We start from the raw sequence: 16,661 nt of genomic DNA on the forward strand, positions 1-16,661 counted from the left end.
CGCCAAGCACTAAAGCACAGAGCGCTGGACAACCACCATGTAAAATGAGCAACAGGCTCACTGCAGTCCACAGCTGGGAGCACAGGCATCACCCACGCCGAACCAAGGCCTGGAGGGAACCGACGCCCAAATTAGGTCCAGAGCTACACCACAACCGGCGGACAAAAACACTCAAACAAACATCAAACTACACAAACACACAGAAAAAAAATAATAAAATAAATAAATGAAAATAGAAAAAGAAAGAAGATAAAAATAAAATAAAAAAAAGCTCTGGTGAGAAGCGGCAGCCAGAACGCGCACGACGTACTCTCAACCGGAAACGGAAACGAAAAAAAAATAATGATAGTTAGATAGATTTTAGTTTTTAGATTTTTTGCATCCCAAAAGGCTTCATATTTACTACGCATGCTTACTACATGGAGTGTAACATAATGACATTGGAAAGTCTATAAAGTCTGTATAGTAGGTAGAAATGCAGCAGTCTTGTAGTCGAGTCACGAAACCTTGAGTCCGAGTCCAGTCTCGAGTCCCCAGTGCTCAAGTCCAAGTCATTAAAGAAAATTTCGAGTCGAGTCCGAGAACAAGACTCCATCCACACCATTTGACGGTGCCTGTTGCTGCCTTTATGTGAAAGCGTCTCTGCTACTGTGTTGGACTAACGTTCCTGCTCGACTGCCCCATTTTAGTCAACAGGCTACAGATAAAAAGCTTGTTCATCACTTAGCAAGCCCTGCCCACTATCAACAGGGCAAATAACATGAGAGAGGGTTAACACTAGCTAGTCCATCGCTCAGCAAGCAAACCACACTATCAACAGAGCAATAAACATAGCGTGTCACTTCCTTCTCTGGGTGGAGTCTCTCCAAATGGCGACTGAAGTTCGAGGTCGTCCCCGTCGTCTCCTCGATAGTTCTTCTACATATGGAACACATACTGTAGCAGTGCATTATTTTTCCACTGCACGAGAAGTCTGTATAAGCAAAGCGGACAATCCTGGGGCGTCTCTCCAGGTGTTTTAGCGCCATTAACGTTAGTTTGTCCCTGAACATGATGTATGAACGGGTCAGTGTGCATTCTCTTGCACGAAATTAGTATAAAAATTAATGGTGATATAAATATCTTATGCCAAATTATTATGGCATGTTACAAAAAATAAAGAAAAAAATCAGAGTCCTCGTCTCCAGTTTACGAGTCCGAATGCAGTTAATGCACGAGTCCGAGTCATCAGTGCTCAAGTCCAAGTCAAGTCACGAGTCCTGAAAATTAGGGCACGAGTCAGACTCGAGTACTACAAGCCTGAAACGTAGTATACACGATTTGATATTTGACCATATGAAAAAAGAATGACTTCTTTCATGTACTGTTGTTTAATTAATTAATTTAATTGAGGACACATGCTGTATTTAAAAAAATATTCAGAGCATTGACTCATCTCATCTCATTATCTCTAGCCGCTTTATCCTGTTCTACAGGGTCGCAGGCAAGCTGGAGCCTATCCCAGCTGACTACGGGCGAAAGGCGGGGTACACCCTGGACAAGTCGCCAGGTCATCACAGGGCTGACACATGGACACAGACAACCATTCACACTCACATTCACACCTACGGTCAATTTAGAGTCACCAGTTAACCTAACCTGCATGTCTTTGGACTGTGGAGGAAACCGGAGCACCCGGAGGAAACCCACGGGGAGAACATGCAAACTTCGCACAGAAAGGCCCTGTGAGGCGACAGCGCTAACCACTACACCACCGTGCCGCCGCATTGACTCATGTTGTAAAAAATTAGAGATAAAGTAAAATAAATAAAAAAGGAAGCATGCATTAATTCTGAGCCTTTCAATACATTTGTCTATTCGAATGTGATTTGACATGACTTGATTTAATAATATTTGAATGGGAAAGTTGGTCCGAATACATACTTTTATCCCTAAGACATACCTTGTTGCTCCATTAAGGTTGTTGCATTGTTACAACCCAAAGGCAGCATAATACAATCCTAACCTTAACCCAAGTCCAGTAAATGTTGGAAATGCAACATAGCAAACACAATCCAAATACAGTGAAGTAATATAAAATAATAAACACAACCCAATAGGAATATATGCCAGAAATGCTTGGAGTTGAGAATGTTCTTGTCCTCATCCTTAGACCTGAATTGTCAAACCTTGATTCATGAAATTGTACTTTTGCGCAATGTTAAAACACTCTGTAAACCTTATCTTATGCAGCCTTGTTATATAGAACACTGCTGTCCCCATTAAGCTCGAGAAAGAGTGGCTAACCTTGTCAGGCATAGCGAAGGCACTGCAACACTTTCCTTTGTCCGCTGTCCATAATTCAAAAGAGTCGAACACAGAGGAAGCGCATGAGGTGTTTAGCAGCTTGTCCCTGTCTGCATAATCAGGGTGGAAGGTCATCCAGGCAGCCCTCTGCACTGCATGCCCTTGAAAACTGATGCCGGTGTTTATATTGACAATCCTGACTGGAGGCGGCTGATGGACGAGAAAATAGGTCTTCTGCTCACGTCTAAAATACCGTTGCTGTTTTATCTGGGCTATAAATCGGTGACTCAAGTTTGTGGGGTTTTTAATGGGGGGACCATAAGTCTTGTTCGAATAGCAAGCTAGTAAATATTAAATCCAGAGTGCCGTGTGCAGCAATAACAAGGCCAATTTATGCTGATGTTGTACCGTAAACTCTTTACACATACTGTCGGAGTCCTGGTTTCCATAAACAGTCCCTACTCAGGAATAGTCTGAGAGTTAGTTGCTAAAACTGTCTCAGATTTGTTTTTAAAGCTTGATTTTATAGGGGTGGACAAAAATGTGCTCTGATTTGTAAGCATTGACCTTTAAAAGCATTTATTGTTAAAGAAAAGAAAAGATTATTGGTGTCCTTGTTTTGTCTCCTTAAATGAAAAGGGATCGGTTTTCTTTTCCAGCCACAGTTATCCAGATTGATTTTCGGTTGAAATCCAGTTCCTGGGGGAAGACGCTGGATGCTTTTACTGCTGTGGGTCAGGGATTTATGGACACAGAGATGGACTTAGGTCTGAGGTGATGGGTTGCCCACCTGGGTATCCACACCACACCAGACCACACTTCTCAAAGGTCAGATTTTGTGAGCAGGGGTATCTCAGGGTTCAAGAACTAGAAAGGAGGCCAGGATCCAGTGTGCAGTATGTGGTGGACTGTTGGAGTCGGGTCGAGTGAGATGTTCAGTGGAAGAGTTCTCGCTTGGAATCCAGAGAATGTGGATTGCTGGACTTTTGGCTTGTTGGTGTGAAATGATAAGAAAACAAAAGATGCTGTAATAACCAAATAACCTTATTTCATGGTATCTGATTATTACTATTTATTAAAAGACATTTAAAGCTGTACAACACTGCAGTGGATGTACAAAATGACATGACCTAGGTAAGAAAACTGCTGAAATATAAATATTTTTTAATGTTCTGATTATGTTCTTTAATTTATTCTTCAATCTCCTAAATTTACACTTCTACTATGACCAACTCCGACAACTTTGTTGGAGGAGGTTATGTTTTCGCCTCCGTTTGTTTGTTCCCAACGTAACTCAAAAAGTATGGAATCAATTTTGTGCCAAAATGTTCATACAATACTTTTGAAATATCAAACAAAAATGACAAATCAAAATACAAAAAAAGTCAATTTTTTTAGACTGGCAAACAAATTATTCGTGTAATCGTGCAAAATATCAGTCTATTACTCATCAGAAACCTTTTATTTTTGTTCCGCGTCTTTCTCAGTTTTGTTTGACGTAATTTATTTTGGTTGCGATTCCAGCTTTCTCGTTTGCGCTCCCTGACTTTTTGCTTGCAGTTTTGGCACAAACTTGACGTGTGGGCGGGCTGTCCAGGAATGCATTCCCACTGGGTAACTTGTGTTTGACTGACAGCTCCGCTCAGCCATTCCCTACTCGGATTCTGGCGGACTGTTTGATGAGTGACCGATCCATTGACGGTAAACAAGGATCAAGTGGACTTCAGTGGCGACTATGATATTGAATTAATTCAACAAAGTGTAAATTCAGTATCATAGTCGCCACTGAAGTCCACTCGATCCTTGTTTACCGTCAATGGATCGGTCACTCGTCAAACAGTCCGCCAGAATCCGAGTAGGGAATGGCTGAGCGTAGCTGTCAGTCAAACACAAGTTAGCCAATGGGAATGCGTTCCTGGACAGCCCGCCCACACGTCAAGTTTGTGCCAAAACTGCAAGCAAAAAGTCAGGGAGCGCAAACGAGAAAGCTGGAATCGCAACCGAAATAAATTGCGTCAAACAAAACTGAGAAAGACGCGGAACAAAAATAAAAGGTTTCTGAAGAGTAATAGACTGATATTTTGCACGATTACATAAATAATTTGTTTGCCAGTCTAAAAAAAATTTTTTTTTGTGTTTTTTTTGTATTTTGATTTGTCGTTTTTGTTTGATATTTCAAAAGTATTGTATGAACATTTTGGCACAAAATTGATTCCATAAAAAAGTAGTGAACGGATTTTGATGAAATTTGGAGGAAAGGTTATCCATGGGACAAGGAACTACTGATTAGATTTTGATACAAATCCAGATATGTATGTGGATCCATGATGTTATCATTTGTTCCCAAAATAACACAAAAAGTAGTGAAGAGATTTTGATGAAATTTGGTGTACAGCTTTAGTATTATCCTAGGTTCAAGTGATTTGATTTTGATGTCAATGATGTGTAGCTTGGTGGAGGTATGCACTCTCCTGAGTGCCCTTCTCGTCTCAATTTGCAGTGTTTTCAACTGATTTACTGAATCAGTTTCTTTAGCTATCCTGGTTTACAAATCCTGTAAACTCCTCAACTATTCTCATAGCCGCTCTTCTTGAAAATTAATCAACGTGTTCTGACCAATCAGAATCGACCAGCACTTTGAATTCAGTATGAATGTTTTTCCTGCTCTTCACACACACACACACACACACACACACACACACACACACACACACACGTGGATGCTTTTCATCTTCAGTATTTCTCTCATGCTGGAGTGACCACAGTCTTGCTCAGCCGCAGCTCCACACATCAGTCGTTAACTTCCTTGAAGCTTCCGTCTCCGCCTGCTGCACACTCATCAGAGCGTGGTGGCTCCGACAGCGGCCTCCTGCTCGCCGAATATAAAAGGTGTCACGCTGCTTCTCTCTATTTGCAAATATTTTTGAACCCGCTTGATTGAAATGGTAATGGCAGCATCTGTGGTTTCGATGCAGCTGTCGGTCAGACTTGTGATTTGATAAACACCAGCGCTTTTCATGTGAGCGATTATTTGACTTTTGCGCTTCTCTAGGTCTTTTTCAATTTGCATATATTTTTTGTTGGGAATGCTACAGGATGGGGTTGGAACAGGGTGGAAAATTCATGGTGGAATGAGCCTAGAATCATGGTTTTGCGTACGTCATGGTGCTCAGATATTAAAAGGATGCTATCAAGGATGGGATACACACTGAAGCGGCAGTGCAAGTATTAAGGAAGGAAGGAATTAAACAGGGATGAGACGGATAAAGGAGTGGGCTGATGTGTCTTGACGTGAAGCGGAGTTCGTCTCACCTTGAAGTAGAATATTTTCTTTAAAAAAACGAAACAACATCTGAGAGCATTTTATTCTTCTATAACACAGCAATTTGCCAGTAATTGCAAATGAATTGACTGGACGAAGGTCCAAAACAAGTCATCACTTCCGATGTAAACAGTTCCTCACCATCCTCTATTTTTTTTCTCTCTTTAGTCGAGAAAGTGAATTGTGCTGTGTCTCCTGAAGACTTTTTCCATGAACGTTAAACAGCTCCCTAATTACAGAAAACCTATTAAAGCATATCAACCCCTTCATTGTTAAATAACAAAAAGGGTTTTTTTTTCCAATAATTCATTTCAAATGAATATAAATATGCAACTTGAATAAATGGCAAAACTATTGTTACAGGACATTACTTTTCTTATTTGACCTTTTTTGTCCTTTTATTAAAATTTTTTTTTTTTGGAGTTCTCACTCAGTCTTCCATCCACATCCAAAACCACCACGTTCTGCACGATATTTTTTTTCCGAAAATAACAAAAAGCTGCGGTTTTATTTAATTAGAATTAATTCATTTCCACTCACTGGTGCTTCTTAATTTTGAATGTGTTACAGCTTTTAATGGAGAAAAATAATACCCCTACCCACCCACACACATTAAACCACCCATGAAGTGCTGATACAGTGAAAGCGTTTCTCATAATGCGTCCGAAAGTGATGACCAAACAATAACGCTGATTGTTTTTTTTTTAATTAATTAATTGCACGATTATGCTGTACTCTTTTTATTGTACCTTTTTTCCCCCTTTGGCTGCACTGTTATCTCGATACGACCCTGCAATCCCAGGTTAAGAACCATTACGCACACTTCCAGCGCTATTGTAGGATGTAGTGTTCTTATTTTATGCACTAAATCATTGTAAAGATGTGCTGATGCCGTGTTATTCTCTTGGTAGGATAATTTCTCTGCTGAATCCAAATAAGATTGTTAAGGTGAACACTGATAGTAGTGCTATTATGCTTTTTTATTATTATTTTTCAGCAAACCAATCATCATCCCACTCATGCAATGTGGGGAAAAAAATCCAAACAAAACAGCAAACACTACAACAGTGTGTACGGCTTTCATACACAATGCAGTGTCAACTTGGATGACAAGGTTAGTCAATTTATTCTGTGCAGCGAACGCTTATTAAACTGACGCTCGCTTCCCTTCCCCCTGGGAGGCCCACTCTTTATTAAAACATGTTTGTGTTTTCTCATCACAAAATATTTCGTTTGTGTTGTACAGAAATGGAAATTAATTATATATCTTCAGGCGGCTGTGATGTTGGACAGTTAGTTGGATACTTTGAGACTTTCTGCTCCGTGTTGCGAAAGCCATTTTATTCAGGCTATTTGCTTTTATCATCATCATCATCATCATCACCATGTTTCCATGATGATGATAAAAGCAAATAGCCTGAATAAAATGGCTGACCAAACTAACTTTCTCCTGTCACGCCATTCAAAAATGACACGTTTTCTTATAGGCATCTTAAATTAACCAATTACTTTATGAGAACAGTAGTGAAAACCATTTCAGTGACATGGTTTTATTCCTCTTCTTTGAACTTAAGACGAAAAACACAGCTCGTTATGTGACTGAGGAACCACAAAACTCTACGTCCTGAAGAACTTCCCATATCGGAAATGTTAACAGCAACTTCCCCATGTCAACAAATGCACATTTTCACTATCGGCTACTTTGGAAATGATCATTATAATCAGCACATGAATATAAACCTGTGATTGTCTTGCAGCTTGCTGTTATAGAAAATTAATCAACAACTTCTGACCACATTAGAGAATTGTGTTTTTTTTTTTTTCTTTTTAAACACCGAACTTCCATTGGGGCGGCACGGTGGTGTAGTGGTTAAGGCCCGGTCCCACTGGCCGATGGACACAAAACGTATGCAAAAAGGACACAGCGGACGAGCAAAATTTCGGGGGTGGCTCTATCCGTTTTCATCCGCTCCAGAAATGGACAAAATTGGTGAAAATTTGCGAAAACAGAACGGAAAAGAACGGACGTGGGTAGTATATAGCGGGGATGTTAAACGCATGTTCATAGGAAGCCTAGCAGATGAAAGCGGATGGAAGTGGATGACAGCTCCGAAGGGGTTACCGGTGATAACTGAGAAGCGGACGCATAGCAGAAAGAGCGGATGCATAGCAGATGAAGGGGATGCATCACGTACGCCTAACGGAAACAAAGGGGATGTTGCGCAGATGTATATCGGATGCAGACCGTTCACTGCGCATGCGGGGGGTATGAATTGCGTCTGCTCTGCGGATATAAAGGGATGCAGCACGCACGCCGTCAGCATAAAGCGGAAAGACGTGCTGGCGGCTACATCGAGAGATCCAGATGATTTTCTCCCCCTTTTTATACAAAATATCGATTGTCCGCTAGGTGTCCTTCTACATACTCCAGACATCCTAAATATACGAGATACATCCCAGATATAAACGCTTTGTCCGTTTTGAATACTTTATATACGAGATGCATACGCTTACATCTTTTCTATTTCCGTGCTACTAACGATGAATAGACATTTCATGTACCTTATCTTTCCTCCCTCTTTCCGTTTTCAGCTGCAGCGGATGTGAGTTGCGAGGATGCCCAGAGGATGCAGAGAGGATACAGCAGACGTTTAACGGATGATAATGGACATAGAACGTTTGTTGCTCGTATATGTCGCGGATTTACATTGTACACGGCGGAAAGTTCATCCGTTCTAAAAGTTTTGTGCAGCTCAAAACTTTTTGCGCGGATGAAATCACAGTGGACGGATGCTCGATGGATAGAGCGTATGAAGCACGTATGCAATGAGTACACAACGGATGCATAGCGTTTTCCAACGGATGGCAAAGATTTTTTTACGTTTTACATCCTCTTTGCATCCGTAAGTGCAGTGGGACCGGGCCTTTAGCGCTGTCGCCTCACAGCAAGAAGGTCCGGGTTCGAGCCCAGCGACCGGCGAGGGCCTTTCTGTGTCGCGTTTGCATGTTCTCCCCGTGTCCGCGTGGGTTTCCTCCGGGTGCTCCGGTTTCCCCCACAGTCCAAAGACATGCAGGTTAGGTTAACTGGTGACTCTAAAATTGACCGTAGATGTGAGTGTGAATGGTTGTCTGTGTCTATGTGTCAGCCCTGTGATGACCTGGCGACTTGTCCAGGGTGTACCCCGCCTTTCGCCCGTAGTCAGCTGGGATAGGCTCCAGCTTGCCTGCAACCCTGTAGAACAGGATAAAGCGGCTACAGATAATGGATGGATAGATGGATGAACTTCCACTGTCTGAGTAAAGGGATTTGTCACAATATGAAAAACAGCAATTATTAAAGCACTTCGCTCTGCATTGTTCATCGCTTGCATCTCCGGACTGCATAGTTGATGGGATTTGTCTCTACTTTTGAGAATAGGTGTTGTGCTTTCAGGCGTGGCTGTGAGATGCAGCATATTTTTTTTAATTTAAAAAAAAAAAAAGCTGCTTACTTCCAGATCTGTCTTGTGTTTGTATGCGGAAATTACTGCGTGGGAGTTAATTGTTGTTATGGCAGCCATGTGTCAGTCGCTTCCTAGCCTGTCGCATCTGGAGCTCCGCAAAATGACTCACTGTCATTTTAATGACTTTGATAACCTGCGCCTGTGAATAGCAAATGGATTTGTGGAAAAGAAAAAAGTCCCGCATTAGAATGGTTACAGCTTACATAATGCTCTTAAACCCTTATTTATACATTTATAAAACACTCACCGGCCACTTTAATAGGAGCTTGTTCTTGATTCTAAGATTCCTGTTCTTGGCTGCAGGACTGGAACATAATATGTTCTTCTGCTGTTGCATGCTGAGATGCTTTACTGCTCACCACGGTTGTAAAGAGTTGCTATAAGTGACTATATCCTTCCTGGCAAAAAAAGCTCAAACCAATCTGTCCATTTTCCTCTCGCTAACTCACTCAATGTTTTTTGTTTTTCGCACCATTCTGTCTGGGTAAACTCTAGAGACTGTCACGTATGAAAACCCCAGAAGAAACCTCAGCAATTTCTGAAATACTCAAATAAACCAGTCCATCTTACTCAAACCAACACCCATGCCACAGTGATCTGCATCTTTTGGATCTGCATGATTAAGGGATTTGTCACCTTGTCACCGTAGCGAACATGATTCAAACTAATTTGAACTTTAGCACAGCTGTATGTATTAGCCAGTCGTGGCGAAGCAGCTGTTCACCTTCGTTGTTATTAATCAAATTATGACGGGAGAGTAAGTAATTAAATGTGTGAAATATCCAGGAATCACTTCCATTCCAGCGCTTCTGTAGAAACACGGCTTCTGATGTGACGATGAAGGACAAGCGTAAACAAACTCCTACTGTATAGAAATGTCCGTCTTGCAGATTGGCAGCGTCTAAAATTTAAGGAGATTGCTACTTTACTGTTCGCTGCTTTCGATTTCACATCACTGAAAGTGATAAATTGAGACGAGATGTCAACTAGGAAGTCGCAAAGAAATACACATCAAACCACTGAAGTGGAGTGAATAATGCTCTTATTCACTGGTATAGTTATCAGATTGTACAAAGATGCTAATGACTTTTTTTTTTTCATGGAAAACTTTCATAAATGATGGTGGTTCGAGGATAGCATTAACAAATCATAACTTTTTCTGACCCTTGACACTGGAAACCTCTGCCAGGTTCTACCGTAACAATCAGAAGTGCTAACATGCACGATGTCATTGTGACAACTTTGGCGATTACGAATTTGGAGAGATGGTGGAAGTCGAAAGCGCCTGACCTGTGGACCTCTCTCTCTCTCCTGGCACCGGCGCTCATTAGCGTGCGCTTTGCAATCCAAGGTACAACTAGGTGTCTCCCCAGGCCAAAACCTGCTTCCTACTTCCTTTATAATTGCTTTGTCAAGTTAACCTCAGGTTCACCGTGTGTCACGTGTGAGTTTGCTCCACTCGGTCATTGGTATTCCAGAACTCTAATTGGCTGCTGTGAGGCTCATCCTGAACCAAGGGCAGCAGGATCGAATAGACATGATGCTTCATGGAATCATAATTCAGGGTCTCGGCTTTAACCTGATATAAATAAATAAATAAATATTTGATTTGTCGTCTTCTGTTCTCCGGTTTGGGCCGATATGTTCCTCCTGTATTGTTCTTTCTCACACCATGAGCTACTTAAAACAATTATCTGTGTAACAGAAACCAGCACAAGAACACGAGAAGCACCAAAGTTAAAAAAATCATGAAGTAGAGAAGTTAGTGCACTCCTGTGAATGGTTCAGCAGATGTTAAGTCCGAACAACTTTTACATAATATTTGTTGATTCTCACTCTCATTATGCAGCATAAAATAACACTCTGGTCCAGGGCCGGAGTGGGCCCTGTTTTCAGTCCGGGAGTTTAATTCACATTCAGGCCACTTTGAAACGGAGGAGGAATTTGAGTACGTATCAAATTTTACTTACGATGCTACAAAACAGTCCATAACATTAAAAATATGACATGTAATGTTGTTTTCATAAAACCCTGTGCGCGCCTGTGGAAATGCACGTTGTGACAGCGAGATGAAATAGGCTGGATGAAGAAATAACGCGCAACAGCACATTTGGGACCTGTTCATCTAAAATTGTTAATAACTGGGATGTAAAGCAATGTCCGGTTCTTCTTAGAATTAAGACATACACCACATCTATACCGTGTAAATTGCGAGATTTCACATGACATCAAAAAGCTGAATTGACATCGCAAACTATCGACACATTATAGGCCTAGCATAGACTGATAAAATCGGCAAACAGGGTTATCATACTCCATATCTTTCGTAACCTACCAGCTGGTCTTGAGGACATATCTGTCAATTTGGCACATTTTGCTGCCACCTCCTTCCTTTTTTTAAGCTTCGCCCTTTCGGTTCCACCTGGCCTCTTTCTGCCCTCCATCACTGACGCGCGCTGTTTCGCGCCAATGTTGTTTAAGTTCCCCGCAATACAGAGGAGGAGTCTTGGACCAAACCAACTGCAATAGAGGGGAGGGGAGAATTTCCTTATTTGGTAGCGCCCATTTAATCTGCTGCGATGCTGTCGGCGTCTGGGCTGCCATGTGAAAATGCAGAGTGCAGCTGAATTGATGATTAATGCAAGAATAAGATCAGTGACCAAAATTAGTGAAAATTATTTTCCCCATGCTCCAAGCAGGCCACCATTGATGGTTTGGGCCGGGGATAGTCCCGGCTAAATATAGGGCCACCCCGGCATTGCTCTGGTCTCTGTGGTACCCTGGGTTCTGGTTAAAAAAAAAAGTCAAATGAGGACAAGCAGTATGTCTGACTAACTGCCAATCAGCCGGTTCAGAAAGCTATTCTGAGTTTCAAAACCATGAGTTTTAGAACATTTTTATTTAATGAATGCATATATTCATGAATAAATTCTGATAAAGTGAGGGCGAAATAAAAACTCTACTCGGAAACAAAACCCCAAAAAATACAAAAAAAAAGCAACAAAATATGGAATAAAAGTATTTGATGTTAAGAACGTATCTTTTTTTTAATTTTTCAAGTATTATTATTATTATTATTATTATTATTATTATTGAATTTTTCACAAATTGCTCCTGCCATTTCACCGGTTTGTTTCCCTTCTAAGCGTAAACGATTTTGTCGGACAGTTTATATAAAGTTTTTATTGATCGAATTTGCAGAAAATTAAAATAAAAATGCTCTCTTTCTGAAAATCCAGTGAATGTGGATAGAATAAAACAGTTATTCGACTCAATCTCATCGTACATGGCTTATAGTGCTGTGGAATAATTGTTAAATATCGCCTTTAGGTGCTTTTTTTTAATAAACATTTATTTGCTTCAAATTTGTTTGTTTGGTTAAATATTCAGCTATTGATTTGTTTATTTCTTGATTCATTTGTTAGTTTTTGTTTGTTTATTTGCTTGCCAGTATTTACTCATTTTGCGCATATATTCCAGAATGTGTTATTTTAAACTGTGACAAATCTATTTTGTGTTAATTTGTAAATGGATATTTATTTATTTATTTTTGTTTGTTCGTTTGTCTGATTGTTTATGTCTGCGATTATTTATTTGTTTGCTTGCTTATTTATATATTAATTTACTTGCTTGTTCGTTTGTTTTGAACTGGCATGTAAGCTCCTAACGTTGTTTATGATGCCCCCGCTCTGAAGGGGGTGGTGGTACTGGTTTACCTCTGTCCATCCGTCCATGTTTCCATCTATCTGAAACACCCTTTTTCTCAGCAACCACAAATCAGAGCCACTTGGTACCGAGCTTCAGCTTGGGGTTCTATACCGTGTATATCGTTTTCAGGTCTGTCGCACATCAACTTCCTGTTTACCGACCGAATGTATTTACGAAACATATAGGGTGGATTTACAAAATTTTCGTCACACTTTTCTCAGCAACTACAAATCACAGCTGCTTGATATTTGGTACCGAGCTTCAGCTTGGGGTTCTATACCGCATATACCGTTTTCAGGTCTGTCGCACATCAACTTCCTGTTTACCGACTGAATGTACTGTATTTACGAAATATATAGCGTGGATTTACAAAATGTTCATAACACTTTTCTCAGCAACTACAAATCACAACTGCTTGATATTTGGTACCAAGCTTCAGCTTGGGGTTCTATACCGCGTATACCGTTTTCAGGTCTGTCACACATCAACTTCCTGTTTACCGACTGAATGTACTGTATTTACGAAATATATAGCGTGGATTTACAAAATGTTCATAACACTTTTCTCAGCAACTACAAATCACAACTGCTTGATATTTGGTACCGAGCTTCAGCTTGGGGTTCTATATCGCGTATACCGTTTTCAGGTTTGGTGCACATCAACTTCCTGTTTACCGACTGAATGTACTGTATTTACGAAATATATAGCGTGGATTTACAAAATGTTCATAACACTTTTCTCAGCAACTACAAATCACAACTGCTTGATATTTGGTACCGAGCTTCAGCTTGGGGTTCTATACCGCGTATACCGTTTTCAGGTCTGGCGCACATCAACTTCCTGTTTACCGACCGAACGTATTTACGAAACATATAAGGTGGATTTACAAAATTTTCATAACACTTTTCTCAGCAACTACAAATCACAACTGCTTGATATTTGGTACCGAGCTTCAGCTTGGGGTTCTATTCCGCATATACCGTTTTCAGGTCTGTCGCACATCGACTTCCTGTTTACCAACTGAATGTATTTACGAAACACACAGGATGGATTTTGATGCTACTTCAAGAAGCAAAATGCTATTTCAAAATGACAGTTTACCAGAATGCTATTTGAAATCCCTGGGGAGAGACACGGCTGTTTACTTACTCGTTTCAGGGTTAATTATTTGTTGAGGTCAACATTCATAATAAGTGTCCCATTCCTTCGATTGCTTGCGTTCTGATATAAGCGAGAGTGGGGGGGGGACACATACTGTAAGTGAGCAGGAGCTCACAGTTTATTTATTTATTTTTTTTGAGAGTATGTAACTCGTCGTCTCCTTGTGATGAACAGCTTATTCGAGTCGTTCTTGTATGAATAAGAATTTGCGTTTGTATTTTATATTTGTTTGTTGTTCTCCGTAGATTATTTAGTGTTGCATTCAGAGCTAAAACATTTTGTGCTGTTCACAGAACCGTTTAACATTCAACATTTAAGTTTATACCTGATTATTTTTGAATAAATGAAAGTTAAAACCCTTATTTTGACTACTGGAAGGATCGTACACTTTGACGATGATTGACGTCTCAAAACAAGCAAGTTTTTGAAAATTGTTATAATTCCTCTTGCACCCAAAGAGCATTAATTAGTGCACCTTTTATTTTACCTGCCACGACTTCTTCCACCTTTCCTCGTTCGACTGAAAGATTTGCATTTGTGTGTTTTTAAAACGTTCCTTCAAGGTGACAAAGGCAACATTTATCCTGCTTTGCTCTCAACAGTGCATTTAAAGCAGCCAAAGAAGTGGTTCCAGGAAGAACGAGGATTATCGTGTAAAATCTTGCACTGTTGTATGAATCCAGCCGGGGGATTGTTGTTGAAGTGTTGTGTTGTCTGATCCGGTTTCCTCTTCTGTCACCAGGCCTTTCAGGCTGACAGTTTGGACATGGAGTGCTGTCTTGCTTTTGCTGTGTGTAGCAGCGAGTGAGGGAATTATTTGGCCCAGCTCACTGGTGAGAGGCTGCCTGTGAACTTGACAGACAGCACCGTCAAAAAAAAAAAAAAATGCCCCCATGGACTATTTTCAGCTTCTTGCTGTAATTCCATGTGCCTTGTTTAGGGATAACCAGCTCTCTTCATGACACACATCTTCACATCGATGATCTGCTTGCTGACTTTGACGTTTCCGTGGAGAGGCTCTGAAGACAGAAAAGTTCATTTGAAATGTATCCAGGGCTTAGCGATGATCTATCCTTAGCTTTGTATTGCTGCGCACTTAAAAATAGCAGATTTGTGAGCCTCTAGTCCATTCACTTTTGCACTTTTCGGTTATTATTGAGCAAAAAACCTGCCAAAACCTTCTCGGCTGGACTGCTGTTAAAGCTATATTGAGATCACGGAGTAGAGTTTATTCTCAGGCCTGACGCCTCTGCACGGGAAGAGCTTTCTCAATTAGCAGCTCTTCCTTCCAGCCTTTTCTCTCCTTGACCAAACTGTCTCGGATACGACTTACCTCGAGTACAATGTGCTCCATTAGCCAAGTGCTGCTACTCATCTGGAAAATGTTATTTGCTCACTTTCTCTCCATTACACCGAGTTGTTTTAATGAGTCCAGTGCATTCGCCAAGGGACTTAAATTTAAATACGCTTATTTTAATTTATTTATTTATTTTTAATCACGTCGACGCAATCTTAGGAGTGTAGTGGTGTTTTTGTGATGATTTAACACAATTAAATAATGTCAAGATCTTCTACTGGTCATGAAGCGCACTTTGGATCGTTGAGTACAAAAGTTTGTACACCCTTAGGTCAAAATTGTCGCAAGTAAATAATTGTGTAACAAATCATGTTGGTCAAGTTTTCTCATCTCATCTCATCTCATTATCTCTAGCAGCTTTATCCTGTTCTACAGGGTCGCAGGCAAGCTGGAGCCTATCCCAGCTGACTACGGGCGAAAGGCGGGGTACACCCTGGACAAGTCGCCAGGTCATCACAGGGCTGACACACAGACACAGACAACCATTCACACTCACATTCACACCTACGGTCAATTTAGAGTCACCAGTTAACCTAACCTGCATGTCTTTGGACTGTGGGGGAAACCCACGTGGACACGGGGAGAACATGCAAACTCCGCACAGAAAGGCCCTCGCCGGCCACGGGGCTCGAACCCGGACCTTCTTGCTGTGAGGCGACAGCGCTAACCACTACACCACCGTGCCGCCCTGGTCAAGTTTTGATAGAAGGAATTGATTTTTTTTTAAATTTATATAAAACTTTATTCATATGTCCAGGTTTTACTTGTATTACTGCCTCTGAACGTTTTCATATTTGCCAAACAATCTTTAAATCAGGTCTGTCACCGAAAAGATCGTTGCAAAGCTTTTTTTTAAAAAATATTTTTCTTTTCATTTTTATGGCTACTGCCTCATCAAGGAGGTGGAGCCAGTATGTCATCGTGTTGTAAGAATGAGTGTAACAATAGTGCACTGCGCATGCAGGTGCTCCTATTAAAATGGCCGGTGAGTGTATACAATTCGGTTCACCATTCGAAATAAATGGACGAGACTAAAGAAATCACTTTCAGACATATTTATGCTTATTACCGAGGGAAACCTGGAGTATATTTTAAAATATACTCCAGGTTGTCCCCCTTCATCGCCTTCTTCGGCCAGTGGTCCCATGTGTGATGTTGATGTGACGCACTTCCAAGTTGTTACAGGAAGTTGTCGAAAAGAGTATCGAGACCACTGAGCTCTAGCACCGGGCCATTTTCAGGAAATAAGAGTTTGGGTCATGGCGACAGCGTGTGCATGTCAGCCTCAGTTCGGAGGTTTCAGTTTCGAAAACTATTAAGAGGG

General features: G+C 40.9%; 1 protein-coding gene across 3 annotated transcripts in view; it reads left to right on the forward strand.

The window, feature by feature from the left end:
* Positions 1-16,661, forward strand: part of fhit (fragile histidine triad diadenosine triphosphatase) — a 623,061-nt gene that overhangs the window by 145,097 nt on the left and 461,303 nt on the right. Inside the window, exon 1 of one of the 3 annotated variants that reach the window (XM_060910956.1) lies at positions 6,645-6,722. The exons of the other annotated variants lie outside the window; for them this stretch is intronic. The gene's annotated coding sequence lies outside the window, so the exon portion shown is untranslated. Of the gene's footprint in view, positions 1-6,644; positions 6,723-16,661 lie in introns of those variants that run through there. 3 annotated transcript variants of the gene reach the window in all.

Source organism: Neoarius graeffei, chromosome 26 (genome assembly GCF_027579695.1).
Source record: "Neoarius graeffei isolate fNeoGra1 chromosome 26, fNeoGra1.pri, whole genome shotgun sequence".
Lineage (NCBI taxonomy): Eukaryota > Metazoa > Chordata > Actinopteri > Siluriformes > Ariidae > Neoarius > Neoarius graeffei.